The 15,955-nt window shown below is 38.4% G+C and overlaps 1 long non-coding RNA gene across 2 annotated transcripts in view; it reads right to left on the reverse strand.

Moving 5' to 3' along the window:
- Window positions 1–6,424: 6,424 nt before the first annotated feature.
- The window catches only part of LOC112982722 (uncharacterized), a 30,929-nt gene continuing 21,398 nt past the window's right edge, over window positions 6,425–15,955 (reverse strand). For both annotated transcript variants that reach the window (XR_003259048.2, XR_010387756.1), the window contains exons 2-4: window positions 13,258–13,311; window positions 12,330–12,604; window positions 6,425–7,212 (exon numbers count right to left, since the gene is read on the reverse strand). This is a non-coding gene — a long non-coding RNA (uncharacterized LOC112982722). The remainder of the gene's footprint in view (window positions 7,213–12,329; window positions 12,605–13,257; window positions 13,312–15,955) is intronic.

Genomic DNA, 15,955 nt, shown 5'->3' on the forward strand with positions numbered 1-15,955 from the left:
GAACCCAAAGCCCTGCCACCTGCTTCTGGCAGTACTCACTGTCTCGGGCTCAGATTGTACTGATAACATCTGAATTAAACGGTTCTTACATAAATGATTCATAAACTTTATGAACAACCTTGTCTTAAAGAAACATCCCCTTGTTCATTTGTGATGACTTGCCACAGACTGGCCTCTCTATACTGGTATGTTTACATAAAGAAAGAAGTAAAATCAAAATGTCATCAGGATCTCTTCATTACGTTCTAGAAAAACTTGACCTGGTACCTGTTTGAGTAACCCACACCTGCTGGTAGTGCACGGTTTATAGTCTGGTCCCTATGCATGATAAGCATGTGAAAAACAGATTAAATCACTGTTCTTCTGGAATCAAAATCTGAATTGCCTCATGATTTCTTAGACTTGCTTTCTGTCCCTCTCTGACTGCCTATGGATTTGGGTGATTGCTTGCTGTAAAGTTTGTGCAAAAACTGCTGTTGTTATGGGGAGAGAGGGGAGCAGCTGGTGGGTGCCATTGCAGTTGCATCTCCATTTGTGCAAGCACCTCTTCTGGCCAAGGGGACAAGAGGAACAGGAAGAAAAGAAGGGATCCCAACTGAGACACCCAGTAAGTCATCACAGAATCAATATTTGAGAACTGCATTTGAACTGTGAAATGTTGACATTTTGGACTGAATTCCCTGTTTGGATCTGTCCATCTTTTCAGCTTCCATCCAAGTCATTATGGATTTCTTTTTGAGTGAATTGAGCCCAGATAGTCCGGCCTCAGAACAGCAAGGAAGACCACGTAGGCCTGCATTTGATCGTTCATCACATAAGTGTTACGATGATTTAGTCAACTTGTTTCAGAAATGTTAGAAGAGCACAAATGGAGCATGAGGAGAAAAACCTACGAAGCAAAAATATAAATGGCAGAAAGAAATGGCAACAGAAATAATGAAGCATTTGATCGTTCATCACATAAGTGTTACGATGATTTAGTCAACTTGTTTCAGAAATGTTAGAAGAGCACAAATGGAGCATGAGGAGAAAAACCTACGAAGCAAAAATATAAATGGCAGAAAGAAATGGCAACAGAAATAATGAAGCAAGAGAATAAGTGTATGAAAGAGAGACAGCAGAGATCTCTCTTGGGCTGTTACTGACTTATTTGTGCAAAACCATGCCTTATATGTTCTTCATTTCCTGGAAGGGTGTCTTAATCTTGCTAGTATCTATCTCCCCCTAATCAGTTGATCAGACCATGCATACATTTACTTTCAGTTCTGTGGCACTGAGCCTATTTCCAAGAGCAATAGATCACCTGTGTGGAAATCCCGTTGCACTGACATCTTTCAGAGATAGAAATAAGTCTCAGCAAAAAGCATTACGAAGAGGAGGTCAGCGTTGTGATAGCCAAAGAAAACCTCTCTTTAGTTGCTCCCCGTTCTCTAATGCTGTAAATAGTTTTTCTCTCTTCTGCTATCCAGTGGATATTTTTGAGCTTGAGTGTCATGTTGTAAAAGCATGCACAGACTCTTCATTCCTGTTTATTTTCCTCCTCATCTTAGCCCCTGTTTAGTTGTCTTTGACCAACGATAGGACTAAATCAAAATCCTGGACAGATTCACCCCAGTTCTTGCTTTTGCATCTCTTGCCTGTCTATGAAAGGGTAAAATGAGAAACTTAGATCTGAACAGTTTGAAATCTGGCATGTCTGCAATATAGGAAGCTAGATTTTGAAAGCAGAAGAGCTTGAAATTTCCTCTGGCTTCCAAGCAGAAAGGAGAGTTATTGATTATTTTTAAATAAACTTAAAGTTCTTGTTGAAGTTACCAGAAGGGAATCACGTATTTTGCTGTTGTCTTCTAATTGCTGTTGCTGCTGCTCTCACTACATTGTCCATGAGAGGGGGACAACTCCCCAAAATCCTGGCTTCCAGACTGGATTCTCATACTTAGGACAAAATGGGTACAATGCAGCTTGCATCTGCTTTGACTGGCTTCTTGCCTTTTCGTGAGGCTGGTAGGTCCTGCAGAGCACATGGTTGCTCTGACATTGCATGACACTTTTCACAGAACACCCCCAAGATGAGGTAACCAACTTTGCGACACTCTGATGACTGTCCTCTCCCGAGTCAGAGGTTGGTAAACACAATCACTGCATTTTGACTCATGAGCAAAGTCCCCTTGCTGGTACCTGCATTCAGCTGCTCACAGATTCACACTTTCACGCACTCCACACTTTTTGAAGTTTCTCTCAGCCCTGTTAATTTGAAAGCCTAGTCTCTCTCAGTATGCTGGAGAAAATTACCAAAACTGGTTATGCTTCTCTTCATGGGCACTGGCTCTTTTGTGCTAGTTTTTCATATCTGTCCCTGAGGTCATAGAATGAAAGAACCCCATAAAGGATAGGAAGATGGAGACCCAGCAGAAAAGTGGACGCTGTTCCAGAACAGTCTGAGGTACTACTTATTTAGTGTATAAATGAAATGCGTAACACTGGCTTCATCCACTTATGTCATTGGCTGTGATCTGTTGGTTATTGGGGATAATCCAGTTTACCAGATGTTTTCAGGAGACATTCTCCCATCCTGAAATATATTGTTTAGAAAACCAAAATCCCTCACTCACATTTAATTTTACATCTAGTTTCCTTCCTTCTTTTATCTAAATTCATCATTTGTTTGAATGATTTATTTATTGATTTATTAAGTTTATGCTTATGCACTGAGACGTTATCAATGTACCTCATATTTATTTGCGTTATTGAGATGATTTAGTGATAGGATTTTGTGTTCAGTTTCAGGGTTCTCTATCTCCAGTGTTTATTTTAGTCATCACATGCCTCACTTACTTATTTTTTGGCTGAACTTTTGTAGGCATTATCTTTCATAAATAAGTGTCAATTAGGAAGACTGTGACTTGAAAACTGGATACTCCTTCAGTGCTTACAAGCACTGTTCATGAATTTGGAAAGAGTTTGGATGACTTTGGAAAGAGTACCTACAAGTTTTACATGCATTTCTTTAAAATCACATGTAATGTCAGAAATCCATGTTGCAAGAATTACAAAGCTTATTAAGAATTATATATAATTCCTCTATAAGGAAGGAATCTAGTATCTAGTTGTACTAATTTCATCTGAGTCTTCAGAATGAAACTGCATCAGATTATTTCCCATGAAGACAGGCTGGCCTTAAAGCAGGTACACGACCAACCTTAATTTGAATGAAAATATTTGCATATTTGTTTTGTGTATTTTTTAAATCTTTAGAAAGTTTTGCTAAGCCTCTCATTCTGCATTTTTTCCTTGGTGCACATGAATGAAGTTGCATTTGTGTTGCTAGGAATGCAAGGTTTTACATGCAAAAGATAATTTCTGAATTTCTGGGGGAAGCTCTCCCAACTCAATTCAAAGTTACTTTAAAACACATAGTTTAGCTAGTCACATACTCTACATCCAGCACCTGTCAGGAGGTGACTTCCAGAAAAGTAATAAAAAGACTGGACAATTATACTTGGGTAGAATATTCTTTTCTGACCCCTGATGGTGAACAGTTACCATCTGACATGTAATAAGTTCCTGGCGTCCTTTGCTTCCATATTTTCAAATACTAGTAGTGGTCAGTGGGGTGCAGGCCAGTTTCTCCAAAAGTGAGACTTCATGCTGTTCTCCCTGAATCTAAAGAAGTCCCTATGGCTGTTTGTTTAGCAAATCATTCAAAGCACTTTGCTGGAGAAATGTATTAAAGACACAGGCTGAGAATTGGAGAGTTTCACACATAAATCAGTTCTGACAGGAACAGACCAAAACCAAGTGCTCAGGTTAATTTAATATTCCACTTTGACAGCCCATGTGGAGGGCCAGCAATCACTTCTTTGGATCAGACTATTTAAAAGCTTCAAGGAATTTTCAAAATTTGGCACCCATTAGTGCAATATTTGTTGACAAGGCAGGACTTGAACTCTGGTGGTTCCTGAAGGACAATTGGTGCAAAAAGTTGTGGTAGGGTGAAGACGGAAGCACTTACAAATCTGATTAAAAGGTTATGCAACTCTTACAGTGTTATATCCAAAACTTCAGGCTGAAGTAATTGAAGATCATCAGGAATGTTGTCACAGACTCTTTTTCTTGACTTGTTGAGGGAGTTCACGGTCTAGAAAAATCATTTGACTAACCCAAGAGTCTATCATTCAAAGATTTTTTGCATTTAGGGGAGTCTTTTGCCATTGAAGGAGACAGAAGAAGGAAAACAAGAGCTGTTGGTGCAGATGGTATGTAGCACTCTGTCAAACTATACATGTATGGGTCTGCAGTTCCTCCTCTTCTATGTCACTGAGGACCTCCACTGGAGAAATCCTAACTGGAATTCTGGCATCTGTAGCAGGAGTCAAGACAGGAGACTGAGCAAGGAGGGATAAAATATAAGGATGTAAGGGGGCAGCCTGAGCTTTAGAAGCAGATACTTGCACTGGCAGGAGCTAAAACAGTCCCAGCATCAAAAATAGTACTTACTGAACCAACATTAGGATTCATGTTGTGCAATCTGTCTTTTAATCAGGTCTGCAAGGAGGCTGCAGAAGTAGTTTAAACCAAAATTAAGATTATCAATAGGTTCTACAGTTTGAGCTGAACGTTCTATGCCTAACTGAAGTGTTGACTTTTCTGTCATTCTGTTTTGCACTCTCAGAAAAGTTCATCCTAGCTTTATTCCATACTCCCCATGTTTCTTCATTCCATATCTTTACCGTTTCCTGTTACTGGTCACAGTCCTGCTTCTCCCTGAAAAACTGCTTTCATACATGTGTTCCCTTTTTCCCACCTCATCAATCCTTCTTGTCTACCTAGACCAATGGCAACCTGGTCTGCTGTTCCAGGTCCACATGGTTTCTGCATGGATGGTTCTGTATTCAGAATACCTTCTGATCCTTTCTACTACCTTAAATAATATTAATAATTTTCAGATGGAGGGAGGCCAGTATAAGGCAGCCAGCCTCACTCTGAATACTGGCAGAGATGTCAGCTCCTCAACACGTCTTTCATGTCCTTTGCTCAGGCATACTTCGTACTGTATATAATGCGCCCCTGAGGCCTGCAACAGGAGAGATTATGGGCAGCAGTAATACCTGAGGCAGCTTGGAGGGTAGAAATCCCATTCAAGGTCAGCAGCCCTCAGGTGTGACTGATTCTCTCCCAGTTCTAGAAAAGCTGCAGTCAATCTAAAGGGTGATAATTCTGTTGGGAGATGTTGAGTGCTATACTGGTGAGATTGTTTGCTATTGCCTAGGATGAAACTTAGATACCTTGAAGTCAGATGAATTTTCTTCAAAAGTGGTACAATTTAGCATATTTGTTAGTGCTATTACTTAGAGCCTGTCCAACTATTTTTTATGAAATGAATCTTTGTTGTAGTTGAAATTGCTTTGATCAGAATTGGGAAGGAGGGTCTCTGACACAATTTCATAACTGCATGATTGGACTTTTCCCTGCCCCACTTCACCTGGCCAACTTTGTCTTCAGGTCTACACAATTCAGTTCTTTGGGATAATATTGTGCAAAGTTTTTGCAGTTGTTCTAGTATTTAATTAAAACAAATTTCAAAACTTTAATGTGTGCTGATAGCAAAACACAACTGATTTCCTCCAGGCTGCTCTATCCGTAGGTTCTACTAAATTTTATTTCTTTCAGGTCTCTCAGAGACCAGATATGCAATACTGTCCAGAGGCAGTAGAACTGCATTTACAGCATACTTCGTTCAAAAATGGATGACTTAAATATGCAAAACACATTTGATTTTTGTTTTAATCTCTGGACCACAGAGAAATGGTACCCAAGAGGTTACAGGATGCAAGGAACAGTGTCCATTTGAGTGGTTTGTGTTTGTTTTTTGTGTTATGTTCCTTCAAGAAGAGAGTGAGTGGATCAGACCCTCCAGGGAAGATTGTGCTCTCTTTTGGGAGGCTGAACAGGTTTCTGGAGTGCCCTTCTGGGACATAGACTGGAGGGTAGAAGAGGGTTCAGAGTGAGAAATTACTGGGAGGAACAGGGAACAGACAAAACCAGGATTGAGAGGTGACAGAGCAAAAAACACAGGGACTAAAAGAGGACTGTGCAGAGTTTCATTCAAACCAGAAAGTTCTTGATTTAATTGAAAGCAATAATGCAATAGACAGGGGATGAAGTGATTTATAAGTATTTGCAATTTCTGTTCTGCCTTTGTCTAGTCATTTTGAGTTTTCTCTGCTTAGAAAGTAAAGTATTCCAGATGCTTAGATATGAGATAAAACCTGAATGATATTTTTGTTTTGTCTTGTTTAAAAAATACGTTTTTCTTACTGGAGTTCACTGGAAGCTCATTACTGAGATCACCTCAAAGCTCTAATTCACAGGGGTCCTTTCACAGATGACAAGAACATTAGTGTACAGCTGTTTTGCTTACCCGTTCTTTAAAAAAACCGAAGTATAAATAGCCTTTATTCATCTGATATATAATAGAAGGACATATATAAAAGCAAAAATGTAAACAAAAGAAGGATTCGTTACAGGCAGAAATCAACTCATTTAAATTCTTGCACATTCTAATTTTCAAGTTCTGGTTGCCTGGTCAGTTGTGGGATTTAAACCATTCAGTCTCTTAGACAAACTGTAAATCTCTGGTATTTTAACTCAGTCTGTTCCACTGTCCAATCATCAAAATACTAATGTAATGTCACTGTAACCATTAGATTGCTCTTATACAGGTATTATTATGATTAATATCAATTTGTGGATGGTTTTGAACGTGTTCATCTCAGAATAATTCCAGGTTGCCAGCCATGGCTGGCAACCCTCATTGGCACTGGCAAGATAGAGAGTCTTCCATCTGCAGTAAACTGCAGAGATTTCCATGGCTAAGGATCAAATGAGAGCAGCTTAATAAAGCAGATCTTTTTTTTTTTTTTTTTTAAGTACAGTCCAAACAGACAACAGATGCATTGGCTGAGGTCCTGTATCAGTGACTCTCAGAAGATTCAGACATTTGGCATCACACAGAGACATGAGTTTTTCAGCCAACAGTTTAGATTGTTATTCAAACTTTCTATCTGGTGTTTCGTAGTTCATTCGTAGTTCGTAGTTCAACTCTGCCTTGGTCCCACAATGTTCTTCCTTTGTAAAGGGTCATCCTAACCTGCCTCAAGTGGTTCTCCTTGACTGTCGTTGTCTTCTCAAGAGCTGCTTTTTCTATATGGACTCAAAGACAGGAAATGTTATACATCTTAATTTTGATGTTTGACTGGACTTATACTGACCTGGAAGATGAAAAACCTGTGATACAGCTTCAATAACTCAGCAAAACCTGCTGAAGCTTTGACAAGTCCTCCATTGCCCTCCCCCACAGCACAAGGAATAGAAAAATGTGATAACTTTTATCTTTTTATAATGTTTGATGTTTTAAACATTTTGTTTGCTTCTGGAGAGAGAATCTGTAAACTACATCTTAGAAAATACTTCCCAGTAAGACAGTCAGGCAGAAGCAGATTTTTCTGTTGATGTATTAAATCTGTTAAAAAGAACTATAGCAGCAATGATGAATTAAAATTTCTCCTTATGCATTATCTATAATAGTGTCCTCTGGTGGCTCCTTGTGATTTTTTTTTTCTTTGGACACAACATTAAAAGTACTCTTACAAGACCAGAGATCTGAAATGCTTAAAGATGTACTGCAGCAAAAGTTTGTTTTAAGTGCAGAAGAAAACATATATGATAAATATTCAGTCAGCTAAAAAACAATCCCTGAATTAACATTTATACATTTGCTATAGGTCTCCATGTCACAAGAGAACTTAGATTAAAATCTAAAAGTTGATAAATCAAGTATTTTATATATTTATTTGAGCATGTGTATGTATTTCTACACGTATACATACACACTCAGTACGTTCAGCATTTGAAGATTTAGGTTTTGGTAGCCAGTCAAATTGGACAAGTTCAGACACACTAAAGATCTTGTGCAAACTGCATAACATTCAAATTATATTAACCAATTTCTGATGTAAGTTTCTAAAATGTCATCTACCTAAATCTGAGCATGCTGTGTGCTCCTTTGCAAGATTTGGTATTGTGTAGGTATATTTTAGCCTGAATAGAAGTGATTGCAACTGCAGTGAGAGACATACAGTGTTAGCTAATATTACAATAGATATCACAGTGCCTTAAAATCAAGAGTTAATAATTTCTTTCTAGATTATATAAAGAACCTTCACATTGAATCTTACTTCTGATTTATTTTGAAATAATTTTGAACAGCGTCTGATGTATCTACTTCGTCATCTAGTTTCGATGAACTGATTGGGGGCTAATTCCAGTTTTAACCTCTGCATTAGGAGAAAGCTTCATGTCACTGCATGCACCTCAGGAATTCCTTAACGGTCTATTTATCTTTCACCAGCGATCGAGAAGTACTTACTGTACAAACACTGCAGAAGTAATCAGACTAATAAATATGGCGTGCCTTTATACTTTAAGCTGACTAAAAAACAACAAATAGCTTTCCTTTTTTTTGGTACTCTAGTCCAGGGATAATCCCTCATATTAAATTGCTTTTACAGGAGAAAGGATTATTTTCACTTAATAATATGTCAAATTTAATATTCAATTTATGTTAGCATGGAGAATTTATTCCTTGGGGAAGATCCTTTTTTAGTTTTTCATGTGAATCTGCTTAGAACATAATTTCTCTTAACAGTCTTCCAACGCCAGTTCGTCTGTCCTTTTAAACCAGAATCGCTTTTATAGTTGCTATCCTTATGAAGACTGTACTACTTCCAGAAGCAAATGGCACTTGTTTTCTTTATCACATTCCCCGAGGCATACGTTCATGGATTTCTTATAGGCCAAATGCTATGGTGATTGTTACTACTTGACTTCTTATTACTACAAACCTAACTGCCTTGATGAGCCTCTTCACATTTTTTAATGCTAGTCCATGAATTATCCAAGCACTCTGAATGCCTCTCCTATGCTTAATGCACATATATGGATGACTTTTGCATGTATGCTATTTTTTACTTCAAGGAATTTAATTAGAAGAATAGTCTTCTTTAATCCATGCAGATAATTATTCCACAGACCAATTTCTCTGCCAGAGCCATTCTGTCATTTGCACCTTTGTCGAAAGAAGTGACCACCCTGGCGGCAGAGTCTGCCAAACTTATCACAGTTCATCTTACGATGAATGCAGGAGGGGAAAAAAAAAAGAAAGCTTTTTCCACACGAAGTGTTTTTTCTAGAATCCATCTTTTCCAGAGGCTACCTAGATAGCACAGGTTTGAAATCGGCTCTTTAAAGATCACTGTTGTTTGCATCCGAAAGAAATAGATACAGCTTCATCTGGCAATATCCAATAGCAGTGTGGCTGTGTTTGCTCTTTCCTCCCTTCCTATGCTAGTGGCAGAAAACACGTGTTTTGATTTAGTGGCAGAGTGTTATTTCATTGTCCTTTGCTGCAGGATGACAATAAAATCCTGTAGGTAGTACTTTTGGTAGGTCTCTCAATCAAAGGAGCTCTTCATTTTAAGAATTTCTCGCTCTCAAAATGACAGTTGGAAAGAAATGGGTCAAGAATATGCAGAATGCAGCTTGGATGCAGGATTTGGGTTTTATCCTTTTTCTTCACCTTCTACTGGGACGTGTTGTGTATTGAAACCAAATTTTTGCTGCCAGCACTTACCAGTCATGTGCATTTATTCAATTTGACTTGGATTCCCCATCCTCTGCTTGAAATAATTTCCCTTCGATAGTTCCCTCTACTCTTGAAAGGAAACATTGGTTTTATCATAAAAGACTTGCATTTATTTGTAGCTACCCTTATACTTCCTCAGGCCTAAAGGCAACAGAAATTGCCTTTAGTGAGAATAAATGGTACCTTAACTAGACTGCTGCTTGTGGGCAAGCCTTGCTACTTCTTCTTATTGCCCAGCTTTGGGGCTTAGAGTTATTTTCACCATACATGTTAGCCTGTAAGCTCAGCTTGGAACTTACCAGCAGTTGTGCAGTGAATCGCTGTTTGCTCTGCACTAGTTAGCTATCTTTTAATGCTATAACTTCACATATTTTTTTCCCTGCATCTTTTTAAGGCACTCTTTTCTCCTTTTTAGCCATTCTTTTCTGGCATCTCTCCACCGTTTTCTTACATCATCTCCAATCTTTCCTCTTCCTCCCATCCTGGTACTGCCTTAAAAAATTATCTTTCTTCTGCTCTGTTTCCTTCCTCAGCTCCTCCTAACCATACTGGGGGGAAGTTTAGGGTTAAGATTCTCGATCCTCCTCCTTCCTTCTTGGTGTGAGTTTTGCATAGGTAGAATGTGTCTTCCTCTGGGGCAGGAGGCATCCCTCGCGAAATGAGAAATTGTGTGCCTCCCAGCACAGTCCTTTGACCCAGGGGGCAGAGAAGCTCCTGAGCTGCTTTTTCTGACCCCATTTCATACAGCCCTTTCTGGATTCTCAGATGACTTTAGCTGATGTTGCATGAGAAAAGCCAGCAACAGACGTTTGCTTCATTTGCTCTAGTCAGCCCATCTTCCCTCAGTCTCCTGGGTGGGTGACAGCATTTGACTGCCCTATATAAACAAGCAGTAAAGCAGAACAGATTCAGAGAGCTGTTGAGGAAAAACATTGTTTCGTGTTGTGGGAGCAGATTCAGTTATCACAGATGTCATATACAGAAATCCCTTTAGGTTTTTGTGGAGAACGGACAGCTTTCATGGCCTTCTGCTCACTCTAACCACTGTTTTTAAGTCATGCTTCAACAAATAAAGATTAGAAGATAAGGGCCATGACAGCAAGTCAACACAGCTCTTAAAAACTTGCAGCAGTAAAATTATTTAATAGTGTAGAATTTCTATTTCCCTCACAGAACCGGAGAAGTTAAATCCATCTGAAAGATGCTGAGTCTAAAACATACATAAGTCTTATTTCCAAAAGCTGCTTGAAAGCCCTAGAAATTCCAGGATCATAAGAATCAGTAAAAACCTCCTTCTCTGTGAAAAGCCCATCAGATGCAGCTTGTTTTTTCCTGTCAGTTTGGATGTAAAGGCGACGAAAAGGCACACAAGCCCTTGTTTTCCATGACAGCATCACCTGTGGACTGCTCCTGTCTTGTGCTGTGGAGAGTTTGAATGACATGAAGCAATTACGGCAAGCTTTATCAGCAAAATTCAAGTCCACTGGGCTTTTGAAAATCCATCACAGATATGATCAGTACCATTTATCATATTATCGCATTCTCCATTTTCACCTTGTACTTCTGAATGATTGTGAATTCTAGTCTTGATAACTCTGGCTGCAGCATTTATTATTTTTTTTGCACCGTTCAGCCTTTAGAACCTTCAGATCTAATGAACTGCATCACTTTTAGTGGCTCAGCAATGATTCTCTGGCTGACATGTTGTTACAATAGAGCGACACTTGAAACCATTCCTGAGGGCTTAAAAGGTTGATCATCTATATGGGGGTGTTGATGAATATAAATTGTGTCTGCAAGATTTGAAAGTGAAATCTCTTCCGATTCTACGTTCTCACAAATCTTTTCCATATTTCTCATTCTCAGAATTGAACTGATAAACTTGTCAGCCCATTATAAATATTGAAATTATAAGCCAATAAAAATTAGAATAAACGATAATTGCTCTCCTCCCACACCCAACATGTTAATATTGCTATATTAAAGCCTGGCATTTCAATCACAACAGAGAAGCACTGCTGAAGTGAAGGATGACCCAAATAGAATAAATATAAATGAATGCTTGCTCTACCAGAAATGGTGTGCTCTGCGTGGAATTGGTTCTTGGCCATATGTGCTACAAATATAAATAGTGTTAATCAGTTTTTGAGTAAATCTTTTCCTTCCCTCTTAGTTCTTTCCTTCTTTTTAATAGTTAAAAAGACAGGGATTTTTGGAGTAAGGGAGAAGGGTCAAAACCGGTCCCATTTGATGATGCACTATAACGCCACAGTGTGATCAGGGAAACAGACTTCATATCTGAGCACTTGAGAAAATGGGCTATTTTGACAGCAACAGAAAATACTACTTTTTTCTCAGTAAATTAAGCACAGTAAGGTAGTTCAAATCTCCAGGAGACAAAAATGGCACTTTCCTTGCAGCTAGACAACATTGTTTATACAAGCATGAGATTTGCCTGCTGTTCTATTGTTTCCTAGTTTGTATGGCTGGTCCATTGTTTCTGTAGATGAATTAACTCCAGGCTGATTTAGGAATTGCCATTGATTTGCAGCTGCCTTTACTTACTTTGAAAATAACATGCCAAATACACTGATATAGGGAAGCCATGGGTGCTAATAATGCTTACCTGTACAGAGCTGAATTCCCAGATGGATTAGGGAATATCCGTCAAGTGCTTAGAACATGGAAAGGCAGGTTAAGATGTAAACAGCAACATTACCATGTTTCTGGGAACTGTTACGCCTTACTTCTTGCAGGTTTATCAAATGAACACTGTGTCTGATGGTGCAAAGAAAGCTGCACTGATGCAGGTTATCCTTCTTCATGAGCACTGTGGTGGGACCTCAAGTCCTCTTCTGTTTGAGCTGTCCTTTTCTCTAAAGTGAGCATCTCCAAAAGGACCTTTAAATCAAAAGGCAAGTTTTGTAAAAGGGGAAAGTAGAACAGGTATGTCTTAAAAAAAAAAGAAAAATCAAAATGAGGCAGAATAGACACCAAAATGCTTTGTAAAAAAAAAAAAAAAAATCTCCTTCTGCACCCTACTTCTCACAATGTTATGACTTTTCTATTGTTTTTTTTTTGTCAGGCCAGGTCAGTGACTATGTGGGATGATTCAAATCCCACACAGTCACTCTTTCTGCCACCTTGGGATGATATGTGTGCTCCCTCCTCTTCTGCATTGTCCTGAGGCCATTGGCTCTGCAGAAGACTCACAGCTGGCTAGGTCCTTCCTACCTGTCTCCTCTTTTGCCTTGCTGGTTTGAAACTTCTCGTCCCCCAAGCAGAGCTGCTTCTAGGAACAATGACCACAGAGTATGCCACAGAACCTCCTGTGGAGCCGCCAGAAGGAAAACGTTTGTGTCCCTACAGAAGACAATCTAGGGGTACTGTGAGTAAAAGGCGTTAACTCTATAATCCATCCAAACAAATAGCAGGCATGTTACTTCCTCAGTTTTAGAAAGTTGCTTTGGAAGTCCAAACACAGAATGACACAAGAATTCCTGTCTTCTAGGCCTGTGCTCTTACAGTGAAATGTCTATATTTTATGAGCTTACCTTGGGTTTCAGCTATGTCTCTCAACCTCTTTCATCTCTGACGCCATTAATATGCTGAAAGAGAGTATGGCCCATTGAGGTAAGTTGCATTTCCTTATAGAAAAGAAAATATTCACACGAACTGAAATCTAGAGCTTGGGAACCAGTTATTTAGGGACCAGGAAGTTGGATATGTGGTCCAGTGCAAAATGGTGAATTTCTTATGTTATCCTGTACCTCTTTTTGCTCTTCCATAAGTGCTGTATAGCAGTAACAGGTTACTTGTCCAACATGTTCTCTGTGCAGTATTCTCAAGAAATGTATATTTTCCTCATCAGGTTAATGATGTACAAATGTTATGTTTGATATTAAACTCTTTTTATTCTAAAATTATCTTTGGTACAGCTGCTAGTAGCTCTCACACTCACACAGAAAGCATACTCCCTCATGTCTTTGTAACTGAATGTGCTGACTAACTTTCAGCTAATTTAATTGAAAAACAAATCAAGAAAAGATTAAATATGGGATGTCTGTAGTGACATTAAATCCCTAATCAGAAAACACTGCTTCCTTAAGTGGAGTTTCAAACTGAATGTAAGCAGTCATAAGTGAAGTCTGTAGGTGCTAATTAATTGTCCCAGTGGGACGATAATAGGTAGAAGCAGTCAGAGCTATAAATAAAAGCACTGTGTTCTCTAGCGTAATAGACAAAGGCAATATATTAAGAATGAATCAATGCTGAAAAATCCATGAGCAAAAGATATCTAAGTTTTAAGACAGAAAATGTTGGACAATCAAGTAAACAATTTCCATTAGCCATTAGGTTTCAAAGAGCTTCTTGGATGCTCTCTCAAGAATCCTTATTCTGAGTCCAATTCTGTAGTAATCACATACTCTTTCTTCCCATCAATGGCATTCTGCATGATGCAAGTAGGATGGAAGCAAGAGAATCCCAGAAATCATGTAGTGGTTCTTACACTGACCTCAGCTAATGAAGTCCTAGTTGCCTGGATATTTGCAAGTACTGAATTAAGTCCACTGTTTGATTTAAAATGACTCGCAGATCCAATGTACAACATCTTTGATTTGTGTGTAACACCCAACACTACAAAGTCCAACAGCATAGAAAGGCTTCGACAGAGGCTTTGGTGCTGTGCATAAAGACAACAATGTGTAATCACAGAATTGCATGATTTCAACATCCTGTCTGAGGAAACTGCAGCTGTAAACAAAAATATTGTGTGGGCATTTGCAACTTAGTCATACTGTGGCTTCCCTTTCTTAAAACATAATTCCAAAAAGTTGTACCACTTATAAAGCATCTTAAAGAGTTTCTCATATCAAACAGCACAATATAAAAAATAAGGAGTTCTGAAATAGTTTAAGCAACTGGTTATGCTGTGTGTAATTAAAAGAAAAAGGTTCTGGGTTCTGCCAGTTTCCAAGCAGGGCATTCCTGAACAGGAAGTAATGGATAGGTCAAAGAGTTTTAATGATAGAGTGAGATATAAAGCATAAACAAGATTTTTTCTCCTTAAATTCATACATGAAGAGCACAAGATAGTATCAGATTCTCACTGGAGAGAAGGAGTCACCCAAAATTAAATTAGTGAAATCCATTAAATGAAAGCTGTGTTCTGTGGAAATAAAAGGTTCAGAAGCACATTTCATTTCCAGTTCTCTCTCACATTGTCTCTAGATGGGTTACAGTAGCATGTACATTATGCAAGATCACTTGGTAACTTGAGGCACTTTGTGTGTTTTGGGAAGAGGTTTAGCACAAAATGTTTAAATCACATGAATACTTTTTCCTCCACTAAAATGCTTATCTTCAGTGATGTATGTGTGTATTTTTAATATGCATTTCATCTAAATGTATTTACACTGAGGAAAGATAATTCCCAGTGTGTTTCTACAGGTGTTACTTAATGTCAGCTGGCCAAAAAATGTGAGGGTAATCATCTTTGTACAATGAGATGGAATAGTGTGAGTGAGTTTTAATAAAACGGTTGTCACTGAGTTAATGAGTAATATAAATAGATATATAATGTCTATATTAAGAAATATAAATCATCATAAAGAGCTTTCCAAGTTTTGCAGTGCTTTTACTTCAGTGACTGAGGCATTGTTGCCTACCTTTATTGTCAAAATGAGTAGGCGTGTATGATAGGAAGGTACTGCTCAGCTCTCTGAGACCAGTTTCCTGCTGTTGCAGACAACCACATTACCTAATCCCTTTCATACAGTGATACAAACTCCATTCTTAACACCAATTAGGTGTTTTACTCTATTGTGTCTATTGAAAAGCTGTTCCAGAATTCACTCCTCCGAGAGAATTAAAACCTTTAGGTTCCAGCACACCTCTATTAATCAAGAGAGCCATTTGCTCCTGTGCCAGAAAAGGTCCTTTTGCTTAAATAGTTTCTTTTCCTCACAGAGTTTGCCCTTCTGATTATGTATTTATAGACAGCAATCATAACCCATCTCAGCCTAAAATTCTTAAAGTTTTGCAAAATGTAATAAATAAGAAGATGAGCTGTTAGGAAGAGTGTATTGAATTCAGAAGGAATGACAAGAAATGTCTCAGACCTGAAACTCTTGATCATTTAAAGCAGAAAATAGTCAAACTGTGGACAATATAGAACTATACTTGCTCTTATATCATCACTTACAGATTTAAGATATGGTAAAGCTATTTGCAAATTAAGGAGCTAATATA

This window comes from Dromaius novaehollandiae, chromosome 2 (assembly GCF_036370855.1).
Source record: "Dromaius novaehollandiae isolate bDroNov1 chromosome 2, bDroNov1.hap1, whole genome shotgun sequence".
In the NCBI taxonomy this organism is placed as follows: Eukaryota; Metazoa; Chordata; class Aves; order Casuariiformes; family Dromaiidae; genus Dromaius; species Dromaius novaehollandiae.